The sequence below is a fragment of the Cryptotermes secundus genome, unplaced genomic scaffold, assembly GCF_002891405.2.
Source record: "Cryptotermes secundus unplaced genomic scaffold, Csec_1.0 scaffold2974, whole genome shotgun sequence".
NCBI classification, from domain to species: domain Eukaryota; kingdom Metazoa; phylum Arthropoda; class Insecta; order Blattodea; family Kalotermitidae; genus Cryptotermes; species Cryptotermes secundus.
This window is the reverse complement of record NW_019737999.1, coordinates 25,266-41,467: the sequence shown is the minus strand read 5'-3', so window position 1 is coordinate 41,467 and position 16,202 is coordinate 25,266. Positions and strand designations below refer to the sequence as shown.

Below are 16,202 nucleotides of genomic sequence, written 5' to 3'. Positions count from 1 at the left end.
AGTATTATCCACCGACATACGTCTTGATCTTCCTAGTAGTCTCTTTCCTTCTGGTTTTCCCATTAATATCCTATATGCATTCATCTTCATCCCCATTCGTACTACATGCCCTATACATCTCATCCTCCTTGACTTGATCATTCTAATTATACTTGGCGAAGAGTACAAGTTCCCACACACCCACTCGATATGTACCTGCATGGTCGTGCGGTTCGCCAAATCTGCTGACACCAGTCACAGCTAAAAAACAAGCATGTACAGTTCGCCCAAATATAAATCAATATTACAGATTTAGAAGATCGTTAATCCAGTAATTTTTATAAACCTGAAGCGTGATTTCTTAATTTAAATAACGAGGAAGGCAATTATATTAGTTCAGACTTAGGAGATATAAACTGCTTCCGGATTTCGGATTTATCTTCACGAAACTCGGTGTAGAGGTTTTGGCACTTAAATTAAAAAACTGTACTGTCTCCGCATTTTGAAATATTTCTTATTAAGGAGCACCATATTAAAAATTCTTCATCTATTATCACTACGAAGAATGTCGTCTTCTGGGATGTGACACCGTGTAAATATTCTGTAAACTGACGTTTCGGAGGAACTAGCGTGAGCAGGTGACTGCAGACTGAAGCTACCTGCTCACGCTGGTTCCTCGCTCACGGATTTTTTACCATGAAAATGAAGGCGATAAGTTCATCCGAGACGTCCATGTACACAATATCTACACGACGTCACATCCCAGAAGACGGCATTCTTCATAGACACCAACGTGAAAACCTCAATTCTTACATAGCATTACTAAGTCCATCCGAAACATCGGAGAACTTCTACGTGGCCAGACGGTACCACATTTCAGAACGTGTCACCTCCGTGACAACTTCAAATCTCAGTGATATCGTCCTTAAAGAGCAATGATCTCGTAGATACAGTGTTCTTTTGTGAGGCAGGAATGAACTGTTATCATTTGCTTGATTTTCGTGTTTCGAGGGGTTAAAGAAATAGGTTACCAGTGTAGACAGGCCTCACATCTTGCTCAGGATATGGTACATGGTGTGCTTAGGCGGACATGAGTACGAAACTTCGGGTTCCGTAACAAAATAGGACACTCGTTAAGAAGATCGGCAATTGTCGGCTTCATAAAACTGGTTAGTATTTATTATTATTTATTTAGAGAGGGTGGGTTTCCACATGCACCGCGACCAGTTTGATCTATTGTGCTTCCCTCTATGATATTCTACCAGTCTCTATACCCTACCGATAAATGGTGCGTACCATCAGTCCCACCGAGCAAGCGAGTTTGTCCACTTGCTTAGCGGTGTCTATAATGCTTCCCCCATGTATCAGAGGCCTTAGAGGCTATTGCTGGGCGGGAAACGTCCTTGAATTTGGCTCAGTGATCTCCTTTGGGGATATGAGGTTCTTTTACGTGCCGTAAAGTTACGACACGGGACACACAGCTTAAAGTCCCTCCCGGAGGACTTGTTCCCTGAATTTTTCTGCCTTTAAAAATTCGACGACCTCCGCCGGGTATTTGAACCCGCGTACCATGAGTCATGAGGTGGGAACGTTACCTCTAGACTACGGAGGCCGCTATAAAACTGGTTAATGGAACTTAATCCACGGCTACCTGTACGGGGATAAAATGGACAATCCAAAGAAATGGCAGATGTGCAACGTCAGGACCTGGGCGGCATTCGGCAGTGCGAAGAAAGTAGAAATACTGCAACGTAGTTATAAAAGTTCCGGTCATCCCAGACAGGGGAAAGATGGAACGTGTTTGCAGTGCCAGCAAGTGAAAGGGACGCCATTGCGCTCTCTCACCTGCCGCGTTATGATACTCCGTCTTGTAGACCTGACAGAAGGAAATAAAGGTGACGTTTATGATCCTCACTGCGACAGCAGAGGGTGTGTTAACATTTCACTTATCACAGACACAGAACAGAGAATGCATTCATGGAAGATAATACACAATAGAGTCTTAAGGCTCACAATTCTACATTTACACTTCAGTGAGAATTATATATTTGTTATGGAACGCAAAGGTTCATAACCGTCACTACAGATGTCCGGTAGTAGATCCTGGCTTGAGCCAGTTCAATACATTTGAATATTCTCCCAAATTACTGTTGTCCTCCAATCGAGGCTAATCTCCGAAATGTTCTTCTTCTCCGAAGTTTCCTTATTTTGAACACATTCCCTGTTTTCCAAATGTACTGTGTCCAGCCTTTCTCAACCTCCATGTTTCAACTGCTCTAACAATACTAAATGGTTCGATAAATTTGCATTTCTTTAATTTTCTCAATTTCTTCGTTAATTGTCTTCTTCGGGCTCTGATATTCCCATAATAATTTCCCTTTGCCGAAGTCTAAAGGGTATAGCGCTTATCTTGCCCATTTTCGCATTAATATCTTCCACGACCTGAACAGACTCATCAGTCTGGGTGCAACAGCACTAAACAGACAAAAAAGCTCCGTGGTTTCAGTCCACAAGCGAATTATACCGACCGAGCGACCGCCGCTTGTCGGCGAAGTTAGTGCCAACTTTAGGGGATAGTGGGTGTCGCATGGTCAGCGCAATGAATCCCCACGGCCGTTAATCTCGGTTTTCTAGATCATAGCCCCCTTTTCCTTGAAATTGCTTCTCAGTTATCCTCACGAAGCTGAGTGGACCCCGTTCCAGAGCCACTACTTCTCAGAAAATCCGGTAGCGCCAGGAATCGAACCCGGACCTCTGGATCTGTAGCCAGGAACTCTGACCACTAGACCACAAAGGCGGTCAAACAGGACTTTCGTTACAAATACATTGTGTTGCAAAGGGTCCTAAGCATTGATTAGGGTGGGACCCGAGCCGCACAGAAGGCTGAGGTCATACAGACCTTGGTTAAACGATGTTTTGGATGTAATGCGATGCCCAGCTGATTTCCATGACCTACTCTGTTCCAATTTTAAAATTCAGCTGAAGGTAGACTACATACAGGTGAACATGTCGTAACGCAGTCCAAGGACTTAGTGGACTTGTTTCCTTCATGGCTTGAGAAAACTGTGTGTGATTGTCACAAACAGGGCCATAATATTCACCTGAGTAAATAAGAAGGTTCCATTACTATTTCGCTATAAGGATGTTGGTCTAGAAGTAAACGCAGAGAAAACTATGTATATGTTGCTGTCTCGTCACCAGAATGTAGGACAAAATCATGACATAAAGATAGGAAATAGATGTTTTGAAAATGTGACACAGCTAAAATATTTGGGAACAGCAATAACAAATCAAAACCTGCTTCAGGAGGAAATTAAGAGGAGATTGAACTCGGGTAATACTTGCTACCATTCAGTCCAGAACCCATTGTCTTCTCGTCTGTTGTCCAAAAGCATAAAAATTATATACAAAACTATAATTTTGCCTGTGGTACTGTATGGGTGTGAAACTTTGTCTCTGACATTAAGGGAGGAACAGACTGAGGGTGTTGAGGAGAATATTTGGACGGAAGAGAGATGAAGTGATAGGATGTTGGAGAAAACTCCATAATTAGGAGATTCGTAACTTGTACTCTTCTCCAAGTATAATGAGAATGATCAAGTCAGGGAGGATGAGATGGGCAGGGCATGTGGCACGAGTGTGGTCGAAGAGGAATGTATATAGAATATTGGTTGAAAAGCCAGAAGGAAAGAGACCATTAAGAAGACCAAGATGTAGGTGGGTGGATAACACTAAAATTGATCTTAGAAAGAGAGAGAATGGAGTGGTATGGACTGGATTTACCTGGCTCAGGATAGGGACCAGTGGAGGGCTCTTGTGAACACGGGAATGAATCATCGGGTTCCATAAAATGCTAGGAAGTTCTTGAAAAGCTGCACAACTGGCGGCTTCTCAGGAAGGGCTCAACTCCATTAAGTTAGTTATTACACTGTCTTGTTTTCAAGAAATGGAAGATACATCATAAAATTTAAAACTGCGTATATCCCTCATCACTCCATGAATGCGTACAGGGCGGGGGAAGTAAGGTTCTGCGCATGCCCTTGATACTAGACAAATGTGACTGTATAATTTCGTGTTCTTAGATATTTTACAACGCTTAATCATTTTAATTTGTGATTGATACTGAAGACTGTCTGTCGTGGCCTATTTTACGTTACTATCTCACAACTTTCCTGCAGAACGGGTTCATGAGGTCGAATCTGACCTGCGACACTGGTTATCCTGACTGAGATTCGACTTGGTTTTTCTGAGTCAGTCGAGGAAACTGCCACGATATTGCCTCAATTAGGCCACGACCACTTCCATTTCCCTTAAAACTCATCATTCATGTGTCATCCTGTCATCCGACGCTACAAAGCCTCGATACTGAAGAAGTCGTTAAGTAACCCAAGAAGAAAATGCTAAATAAAAAAGAAATTTTGGCAATTCTAAATGGAACGCTGGAACATGTGAGGGTAACAGCGTGGCTGTTGTTTTTAACAAGCCGTTCTGCATTCCGATATTAACCCTAACGGTGTCTCGTAAAGGTTTCGTGAATATTCAGCAAGATTCGCTGGACTCCATAGTAATCGAAACGAGTTCCTGCATTCAGGTCAGAAGCGCGACTAAGTTCAGAATGAAACAAGATGAAAAAAAAAAACGCAAGCTCGTCGCATTCAACAAAGTAGGCGCATTTTACGTGTCCTTTATTTTTCTGAAAATGATGAATTATGTGTCACTTCGATGTTCGAGGTTTAATCGCATTGTTCCAACGTTTCGGCATGTTCTTTAGCCGCCAGGGTGAGGGTAAATGAGGTGGTAGGATATTTCGGTCCGGTATATTGGTTACGCGTCGGTCACGGTAGCCGAGCGGTCTAATNATATATATAAGTTGCGCAGTTGATTTAAGGTTGGGGGTGTGTACTGTCGCACTGTCAGAATGAAGTTGTGAATTATTATTACTTTCATCGGAACATGTTCCCTTCTCCTTCGTTTTCTTGACGTTAAAACCTACATACACAACTTAGTTTAACGAGAATATTAAAATACCTGCTGGAGTCAAGAAGGCGTACAAGACAGAGACCAGTGGCGGGATTTTATGATTACGGCGATGAAACTTCCGGTTACATGAAAGCGAACTAATTCCCTGTCCATTTTATTGATTCAGCTTTCCAAGAAAGGCCTTGCAGCATCGTGTTAATTTGATTAATTGTATTGATCCCGATTTAACCCTCTTCTTGATAAATATTTATAATAAAATGAACAGTACTTCTTTTGTTTGTATAAATACATTGTAACACACGGTTCATTATTAAACCATAAATTATATTTCATATTTTCTGAAGATGACACGTTTCGTTTTATAAAGATGTCCATAGCTCAGGAGGTTAGACGCTGGCATCTGAACATGAAACCCAAAATTCAACGGCAGGCGACATCGTGTGTGATTCGTGGTAGGCAATGTGATAGAGGAGCATATATTTCTTAAAGTTTCTTCGGTTTGTCCCTGCTAATCATCGCTTTGCCATTGCTGCATACTCATCTATTACCGTTTCCTTAAGTATGCGATAGCCCTGACCAGGCAGCACATTATCATATCCTCGGTCTTTTGAGTTAGGGGATTGATTTTTGGTCTGGCACAAGGCTGGTTACAAAATACCGAAATATATTTAAGCCAATAAATATCGGTTTTAAGCGAGACATGTCGTTCCTGTAATTTAAAGTTTTATCAAAACGTGCGCGAAGCTGGTGCACCGAGATGTACTGCCGGCCTGCGCGTTTCTTGGGGCCAACATAAAACTGATCGAGGCAAGTAGTTTTGTTAGCGGCTCTCCAGTTCAGTCACCCTTCTTCTTTGTTTAGGTGTGCGATAGGATGGCTACTTCCTCATTTGCTAATTAATCGCATATTAGAGTTGCTAGTTTCTAGTTTCATCACAAGAACAATGGTGGAACTGCTTCGTAAATTCATCTCATCAACACAGCAGTCACGCCTGCGCATTCATTCATAAGGTACAGTCTTCTGTTTCCACGATGCAGTTATTTAATCCAGTTGTCGTTTAATTGTTGTGCTAATTATGTAATTTAGTATAGAATTAGAACACATATTTCCATTGAGATGGAAAAGACAAAATTTAACTCCAGAAATCCGCAAAGTGGTCTATTGTCACCGAATTGCAAAAATATCCACATTAGTTTACAAATTTTTAGTGATAACAGTGCTGGCAACTTCGACGAACAGTCACTGTTGACATTTGAGTACTTGACCATGAAAATTCATATCGTGGTCTTCTGGGTAATGTTGGTTACAGACGTTTCGGAAGAACGTTTTCCATTTTCGACATAGGAATATCTGCCGTGAAGATGGAGGCAGTATATTCATCTGAAACGTTGGTAATCACATCCCATACTGCACCGTGTTGTAAACCAGAAGACAATATGAAGAGTCACTGCTATTTAAATTTCTCCGGTTTATCTGAAGTATTTTGGTCTTTTAAAGATCGCTTTAAAATACAATTTGAGAAGTGTCCCCATGCGTAAGCACCATGCTCTGAAGTTAGTAAAGAAAATGTCTTCTTTAAGGGCTCAGGAGGTTCATTCCCATGTTCTAAAAACTGAAAATAAGGGGAAAATTGACGACAATATAATCTACATCCAACTCAAATACGTCAATAAAAAAATTAGGACATGTACATGTTGTATTCGCAATTACGGAGTTTCTGTCATTTTTGTTTAATTACCTCAAAAACTAAGTTTTACCCAAAATGTGTAATGCACATAAATCTGTTTTGATTGAAACATTCAATGCTGAAACAAATTGAGCTCGATAAACGCGCAGAAAAGCGTGTAGGTCTTCGTATAAAGTATCCGGTACTGTTGTCCGATTTAAAACATAATCAGAATGTTTCGATAAATTTAAGAAAACTCCTTATTTTCATGAAAATCTACTGAACGGTTCTCGACTATATGTAAACATACGAACGGAGAGGTGTTGTAGAAGGAAACAGACGCATTTTTGCAACTTTTCGTTGCGAAAACTCCCCCTGCCTCCAAAAAAAGAGCTGCTTCTGCGATAGAATACGCAACTTGTGACCCGTGTGTCGACCAGGTTCACAAGTATGTGACGATGTTTACCGACTGACGTGCGGTTACAAGAACTTGGAATCTAAGTTTCAACATGCAGCCTTGGGGGCAATTTCACAACGAGAAATTTACAACGAGTGTCTCTCAATATTATGCTGGAACGACGTATATTTCCGCTGACGTTATGTCCCATCCTGAATTTGTTTTTGTTTCTCCAGTCACTTTCCGAAGCTTTCTCTATGGCACAGGTTTATATAGTGTCCGAAGGTGAGACTGTTGCTAATAATGAATTGTGAAGGAAATTGTCATGACTTTATTCAGGGTCCTACCCCAGTATTCGTCTGGAGAGTCGGAGGAAAAATTCCTGTTAGGTAAGTCGTAGCGGCCTCCGTAGTCTAGGGGTAACGTTCCCACCCCATGACCCAAGGTAAGGGGGTTGACACCCGGCGGAGGTCGTGGAATTTTTAAGGGTGGAAAATTTCAAGGAACAAGTCCTCCGGGAGGGACTTTAAGCCGTGGGTCCCTTGTCGTAGATTTACGGCACGTAGAGATCCTCATGCCGGTCACGGTAGCCGAGCGGTCTAAGGCATGCACTGTCTTCGCTCGCTTAGAAACCTGGATTGTGGGTTCGAATCCCACTCAGGGCATGGATGTTTGTGTGCGTTTTTCTGTGTTTGTCTACAGGTAGAGGCCTTGCGACGAGCTGATCACTCGCCCAAGGAGTCCTACCATATGTGTAAGATCTAGAAAAACCGAAGTGAACGGAGTTCATGGAGGTAGGCCTAGGCCCACTGGGGCTATAGTGCCAAGGAAAAAAAAAAGATCCTCATGTCTCTAGGAGACCTCTGAGCAAAATTAGGCGAAATGTTTCCCGCCCAAGTAGTTTCCAATGCCTCAGGTAGATGGGGAAGTTATCGGGTACCAATGCCAGTAGAGGGCCGACCTCGCTGGCAGAAAGGGGAGAATTATCGGGTACCACTGCCAGTAGAGGGCCGACCTCGCTGGCAGAAGGGGGAGATAGCGGGCACCAGTATCGGTAGGGTATGGCGACAGGACAAATTAAAGTGGGACGTACAATAGACTATTAGTCGCGGTGCATGGGGAATCCCACCCCCTCTGTACTGAATAACTGAACTGAATAGGTAAGTCGTTGTCGAGGCACAGAATCTAATCCACGTCCTTCCGAATACAACGCATGATGCAGTACGCTATGTGTCTGTTTTGCACTAAACTATACCAAGATTCGTGGTACCTGTTAGTGACCTAACCGGGATTCGGTCCTTGGAAGCAGGTTTTGGGAATCTAGCACTGTAGTCAGCAAACGTAATGACACGTTTTCATACATATTATTTATCGGTTGCTAGGCAACGAAACTGCCGTAGAGTCTCTACAATTTTGAATAAATTACAATACCCATTCTCATAACCAATGGATACCGGGGGCTCTTTCCCCAGAGATAAAGTGGCAGGGGCGTGAAGGTGACCACTCACCTTCATCTAGTGCCGAGTTTAAGAAAGGTGGAGCTATACCTCTACTCCCCCATATCTTCTCATGTCACAGTGCTTAACTAATTAAGTACGTGAACAACTTTTTTTTCCTTGGCACTACAGCCCCAGTGGGCCTAGGCCTACCTGCATGAACTTTTCCGTTCACTTCGGTTTTTCTAGATCTTACACGTTCGGTAGCACTCCTTGGGCGGGTGATCAGCTCGTCACAAGGCCTCTACCTGTACACAAACACAGAAACACGCACGCACACACACACACACACACAAACTAAACATCCATGCCCTGGGTGGGATTCGAACCCACGATCCCAGTTTCCAAGCGAGCGAAGACAGCAGATGCCTTAGACCGCTCGGCTACCGTGACCGGCCGTGGACAACTTTACTTTACAATTTTCGACCTATCTTCAATCCTTTCCTAGACAGGGCAGCAACCACCCACAATGAACATTCGCAAATAAAATTTATGCAGATATAAACATGTACATCTTCTAAGGACCTGGGGTTCGTGACTTAGTTTCACTTCCTCGAATCAGGAATGCAGCGACCGCCTGTATGTAGAATAAGGTTCGAAAGGATCTGTATGGCTCCTGAACGGAAACGAAGTTAGGTAGTTGTAAAATGTATGACACAGTCCTTAGTAAATACAGAGCGATTAAAAAATTTAAGGCATAAAGTGTGGAGTGTTCTGAGGTATTAATGTGGACCCTGAACAAATATTTGAAATATTAAGAACGCGGAGTTTGGAGAGAAAAGACAAAGGAAGACTATATTTGTGGACATCAAGTACAGATTAATGCACAACAAAAATGTTTACAGAACAATTCTAATATAAATGTTCACATTTCTTGATCAACCTGTATAATACAGCCTGCAGCGTGCGTGCTGACATGGGTTAAGAACCATGGGTTAAGAAACGCTACACCAAAAATGGCCAGTTTCTACCTTGCCCAACGCAGTGAAATCCATTCCGACATAAGTCTCTGAAGTTTCTCCACAGGACATCCAGTGTCGAAACGGTTCTAAAAATTAATTTATAATTATTCATGTTGTAATATTCTGGGTTGACACCGTATTGTCTGATATAAGGGTACCAACGTTTCGGTAGAAACATACCAGCTTCATCTCCAGTCCTGCCTTAAAATGGTGGCAGTATGTTGGTACGAAATGTTGGTACCCACGTACCAGACTACACAATTTCATAACCCAGTATGCCTAAGAATGTTTTTTCTCCATGTAAACCTCAAATCTCCTCTATTATTTAGTTAGTATTTTTGTGTTGCTAGTGGGGTGGGACTAAGTCCCTTGTACTGCAGCCACTTCTGGCCTATTGTACCAGCCCCGGATGATAGGTGAGGGTGATTGTGGAGCAATTGGTGGAATGAAGATTGGCAGGGCAAACCGAAGTACTCGGAGAAAACCTGCCGTAGCGCCACTTTGTCCACCACAAATCCCACTTGACCAGACCCGAGATCGAACCCGGGCCCCCGCGGTGGGAAGCCAGGAACTAACCGCTTGAGTTATGGCGCGACCGCTTAGTTAGTTACTTAGTCAGCATTCCCGCGCATTGAAAACTATAATCCATCCTTACCACCAGCTGACCTTGCTTCATTTCACGGTACGTTGGAGAACCACTTACAGTACGCTGTGTTTGGTTTACCATAGTTTTCCTCGGCAAAACATAAGTTATGGTTCTCGTTTGTGTTTTTTTTAAGTGTACAATGCAACAGGGCAGCATACCTGTCAGAATTACTCTGTCAGCATGTATGGCAGTTTTAGAACCGAGACAGCGGTTAGTCCTTTAAAGCACAGCGGTAATTCTATGTATGCTTTAACATAAAAAAAAAGGAATGCATTTTTGTCCTACATATTTCGCAAGATTCTCACAATAAGCAGCGTTAACCGGATGGTTAACAGAGACGGAATGTGTTCTCTGAAAGGCACTAAGTGATGTGTTTTCTGCACTGTGAAATTATTTTTTTCTCCACTAAAAACCACAATGCAGCTAATAATTTGCGGTCCAAAATCGAGGTCAGATTTTAATGAAAACTGTTCTGGAATCGAAATCTAATTCTGTATACCCATTTTCAGTTTTTTTTTGGCACCGATTTGTTAAAAGACACGAATTAGTCCGCATAATGGCCACTAACTCGTGAAAAAAAAATCCACAGTATTGGTATACTACGCACTGAATTGATAACCCAAATAAAACTATTTAAAACCGTTATAGTTCTTATCTCACCTTGACTTTATGAAAATAAATTAAAGCGCTTTATTTGTAACGAAAAATGATCGATTTATGATATCATAATGTGATAACGTGGATCGGAAATTTATTGGAATTCCAGAAGCGATAAGCGTCTAGTCTAATTCTCTGTATGACCCGTGTACTGTAAATTACAAGATCAAGTCTCTTATCTCACTGTCACGTATACCGGTCTGAAGTTCAAATTACTCAATTCTCCTGTCGCCCCAATAATACAGAACGCCCCCGCTTTATAGAATTTCTCCCTTAAGCAGATTATGTAGGTAAAGTTATCCCTGTGCTTAATTAGTTGAGTACTACGTCATGAAGGCATTAGGGAGTGCAGAAACAGCTTTGCCATTTTCGACCTCGGCACTGTATGGGGGTTGAATGGTTAGCTTGACACCCTGGCCGCTTTACCCCGGGGAAAGGCCCCCCGGTACACATTGGATAGGATGTTGGGTGGACCCCCAGAGCCTGTCTGGACGACGTGGAGAAGAGAAAATTTTTGAACATACCGGGACTCGAACTCCGATCCCTCGGTCATCCAGCCCGTAGCTAGTCGCTATACCGACTGCGAATGGCAAGCAAAAAGTAAAGTTGACCCTGGACTTAATTAAGCACATTCCGCCAAGTCGTACGGGTGAGTGGAGGTAACTTCGCTTCTAGATGGAGGTGAGTGACCATCTTCACTCCCCTGTCGCTTTACCTCCGTGCCCGATGGATAGGAGGCTGGGTGATTCTCGGAACCAGTTTGGAATCGGTGAAGCAGATATGGTCTTGCCACTGACAGAAACGGATCCCGATTCCTTGGACGTCCTCCTCGCGGCCTGCAGTTTGAAGATTGTTACCCAGTGTATCTTCCAGGAAAAATCAAACTTGATATCACACAGCAAAATCATTCTGGAAGAGCTGATATGTTTTTTTTTTGGTTCGCTTAGTGGGGGGTGGAGTCCAATTGGGTCTACTATTTGGCCACTTTGGCCTATTGTGGCCTGCCCCGGGTGATTATGATGGAGAATTTGGCGGAATGAAGATTGGCAGGGGAAACCGAAGTACTCGGAGAAAACCCGCCCCAGCGCCACTTTTTCCACCACAAATCCCACTTGACCAGACCCGGGATCGAACCCGGGCCGCCGCGGTGGGAAGCCAGCGACTAGCCTCTTGAGCTATGGCGCGGCCTGAACTGATAGTTTCTCAGCTACTCAGAAAGTAACCCCGCCCTTTATGGAACCCGAAATTTCAGTGCACGCGAGCGGCAAAGGACTTGTGTAATACGAAACCCAACACAATGTAAGGGCGTATGGCATTACTATATGGTCATATGTGATTGACACTTTTACCGTAAAGGGTAAGTGCAAAGCCGGCAAGGCAGTGCTTTCTATTGAAGCTAATACGCTGGGCTTTACCTCCACGCCCTTATTCATTCACAGGACGTGTGATAAGCAAAGGCATGTTACCGATGAGAATGACATAAGGTTTTATGGGCCTCTTTACAAAGCAGAACAGCAAGACGGAGCTGTGGGAAACAGGCGCGGTATGAGAAAGGTCACTCTTTTTTAGGGGGGGGGCAGCTTTCCGACGCTGTAAGTAGCCTGATTATATAACGACGATTGGTAGGATGACAGATAAGTAATGAATATGGAAGGATTTGGGAGGAGACGGTTTTAGAATATTCGAGATATTACACTTGTCTTTGCCACGAGCGGCCGAGGTAAATCACGAAAATCTCAGTTGGGTGAGTCTATATCCAGGCTAAGGTTTGAACCGAACACCTCTTGAGCACCAACCCGTTCGGTTAGTGCGGTCAGAGGCTGAATTTATTTGATGTTTGAAGTTGGTGAAAGAAACGAGTGCATCTCTTAAGAACTGAAGCCAATTATTTGTGGAGTTTCCATGAGATCTGATCCCACCTCTGCTGCTATGAAGATTACGTCTTTTGGTATTATTGCTAGTGGGGTGGGACTAAGTCTCTTGTACTGCGGCCACTTCTGGCCTATTGTACCAGCCCCAGATGATAGGTGAGGGTTGTTTCCGAAACATATGTACCTGTCTACCAGACTACATGTTGTCACATTCCAGCAAACAGTAAGAGTAGCATAGCAGTAAATTGCTGCTTTCTCTAGCAAGCTCGGTTCTTCCTAGTTTTTGGTTCCCGTCGGAATATTTAACGAAATTTTTATTCGTTGCAAGACAATTTACATGTTTGGAAATGGGGGCCTCCTCTTCGACGGTTGAGGAATTGGTCTTTATGAGTTCCTATGGAGATACAGGCCTACTGATGGAAGGTTTCTTCGTGAAGTAAGAATCCATATATGTATATATTAACCGTCTTTTAGTGCATACAATTTCACTTGTCACTTCACACTACATGTTTCGGCATCATTCTCCCATCCTCAGGTGTATTAATCACGTTAAACCATTGCACTGCTTGCCATCAAGTGTCCATTTATAAAATGATATAAATTGTGTTTGTCGTTGTTCAATAATAAAATTTATATATTAAAATTTGTTAAGATCTGTCATCTTACATGTCGTATATCAAACCTGTGTGTAACGCCATTCATCCGCTACAGGAGTCGTTCTTATGTTTTAATTGTGTATATGCTGTGTCTTATGAAGTGTCTGTCTTATGTGGGTGCCTGCGTTGTATCCCTCATACTCCTTCGCCTCGAAAACAGTAAGACTATACTTGGGTATGGAAGAGTATTTCATTTCTGTGTACACCTTTCTTTTGAAACACTCTTCTCTCCGATAAATATTTAGTTAAGTATTCGCTTAGTGGGGAGTGGAGTCCAACTGGGTCCACTCGGCACGGCGGCCACTGATTGGCCTATTGTACCTGCTCCCGGGTGATTATGATGATGGAGAATTTGGTGGAATGAAGATTGACAAGGGAAACCGAAGTACTCGGAGAAAACCTGGTCCAGCTCCACTCTGTCCACCACAAACCCCACATGACCAGACCCGGGATCGAACTCGGGCTGCCGCGGTGGGAAGTCAGCGACTAACCGCTTGAGCTATGGCGCGGCCTTTAGTTATGTAAGTTCGAGATGCATATATTATGTGTGTTCATGTAGTATCCGTTATTGTTCGGATACAACCAAAATTGGAATAAGCCGAAAAAATTGTAATAGGAGTCTCCAATATGAAATGATACAAAAATCCATTTCGCGGTTTCGAACACGCATTATTGCAACTTCTCTCTATGAAGGAGCCAGTAACGAGAATAGAGTGTTAAAAGAATTCATCTGATGACTAAGAAAGACAGAACTGGCCAGTAGCAAGCGACTTTAAGTGGTATTAGCCCGGGGTTTTACTCACGCAACGCGCATACGACATTTAGATGTCTGTAGCAAAATCAGCACGCAGTCAGAGGGTATACTGGGTGTGGAGGTATATATCCGGATGTTAGTCCCAGCACTAGGTAGAGATGAATATCCAGCTTCATGCTCCGACCGTCCTAATCCCCGAGAAAAAGTCATCAATATCCCGACTCAAGCCGGACTGGAATACAACCCGTGGATCAGTCGCGGAACTGTCTGAAGTGAAGGGAATACACTTAAAAGAAAGTACAGCCCCAGCAAAAATCGAATGTCATTTCTTACTAACCCAATAGAGCAGAGTCATTCTTGATAAACTAATAACTGTTCAGTCGTCAAGAAATTGCGGTATTTTATGAAGCCTGAAGGATTAATACCGTGTTCACGTTTGAGACCGCCCACAGGTACATATCCTCTGCCAGATTAACGTAGCCCACACACCCCCCTCATCCAGAACCGGAGTAGCTCGCTCGGTATAGCAACTAAGGTAAGGGCTTAACTCTTGGCAGGGGTAAGAAACATTTCTTCGTAATGTCCATAGCGGCTGCGGGACCCACCCAACCTCATGTCCAATGGGTACGGGGGCTGCTTTTCTAGGGGTAAAGCTGCCGGGGGCTGAAGTTAATCACTCACCTCCATCTAGTGCCGAGGTCAAAAATGGTGAAGCTATACCTCAACACCCCTAGACGTCTACATGGCGCGGTGCTTAATTAATTAAACCCAGGGATAACTTTTATTTCTTCCTCTTCACTCTCCCATACCCATTACATATCTTTTAACATTATTCTCCCATCTACGCCTAGGTGTTCACAATGGTCTCTTTCTTCCAGTTTGGCCTACTTAGTTTACATTTCTCTTCTCCCCCATGCGTGTTGCATGCCCCACCCATCTAATTCTCCTTAATCTGATCATCCCAACAGTATTTGGCGAAGAGCACATATTGTGAAGTTCCTTATTGCTCAGTCTTCTTCGCCCTCCTATTGTTTCCTCTCTCGTAAGTTAAAATATTCTCCTCAGCACCGTTCTCAAACATCTTCACTCCATGTTATTTTCTTATTTCGAAAAACTACATTTTATATACATACAAAAGTCTCTCTCCTCACTTCCGTCCTTAACATGGGTTCAATATAAACATCGGAGAATGAAGGACTTTACATTGTAGAGAGACTGAACCCAAAGCCGTAAAGAAACAAAATGGGAAAAGGAAACTGATGCATAAAAACAAGTTTTCAAGCAAAAGAAAAAAAAAAGATACGTTTCACAAAAATACATGGGCTCAGTTAAACTGCTCGTTACTTACTTGAGGCGAACGATAAATGGGTTCCTGGCACTTCACTGCACACAAACACTAACAATTCAAACCACACAAAACAGTTGAAAAAGTCAACAATACAACACTATAGTAAAGGTCACTCGAATGTCTTCGCTTTTGAATTCCATTGCAGACATTAACTCTCCATTATTCATTTCTTGGCACTGCGACGCACGATTGGCTTAACTTGAATCCAACTTACTACACATAACGATTTAAACCCATAAATTCAAACCGCACTCTGCAGTGGCTGCTTTCAACTAACGGTTGCTTCGTCGCTCCTTGCCGCTCTGAACAGCTGCATACGCTCGCCTGGATTCTCAACCGTGCAGCATGGCTGCCAACCCTCTGCAACCAACGGCACTAGACTCTTTCCGGTGCTACACAGCCGCAAGTCGTGGTTTATACTTACGGAACTGAGCCCTTCTTCAGGAGAAGCCAAATCTACCCAGCATAATATGGAACCCGAAGGTTCATTACCGTGTTCACAAGAGACCTCCACTGATCCCTATCCTGAGCCAGATCAATCGAATCAATGCCATCTCATCCTATCTCTCTAAGATCCATTTTAATATTGTCCACCCACCTACATCTTGGTCTTCCTAGTGGTCTTTTCTGGCTTTCCTACCAATATCCTATATGCATTCCTCGTCTCCCCCATTCGTGCTACATGCCCTGCTCACCTCATCCTCCTTGACTTGATCATTCTAATTATACTTGGAGAAGAGTACAAGTTATGAAGCTCCTCATTATGCAGTTTTCTCCAACCTCCTGTCAC

At 43.2% G+C, this 16,202-nt stretch overlaps 1 protein-coding gene across 1 annotated transcript in view; it reads right to left on the bottom strand.

The window, feature by feature from the left end:
- LOC111870662 overlaps positions 1-15,729 on the bottom strand; it is a 96,193-nt gene extending 80,464 nt beyond the window's left edge. The window contains exon 1 of the mRNA XM_023863132.2: positions 15,413-15,729. The gene's annotated coding sequence lies outside the window, so the exon portion shown is untranslated. The remainder of the gene's footprint in view (positions 1-15,412) is intronic.
- Positions 15,730-16,202: the final 473 nt, after the last annotated feature.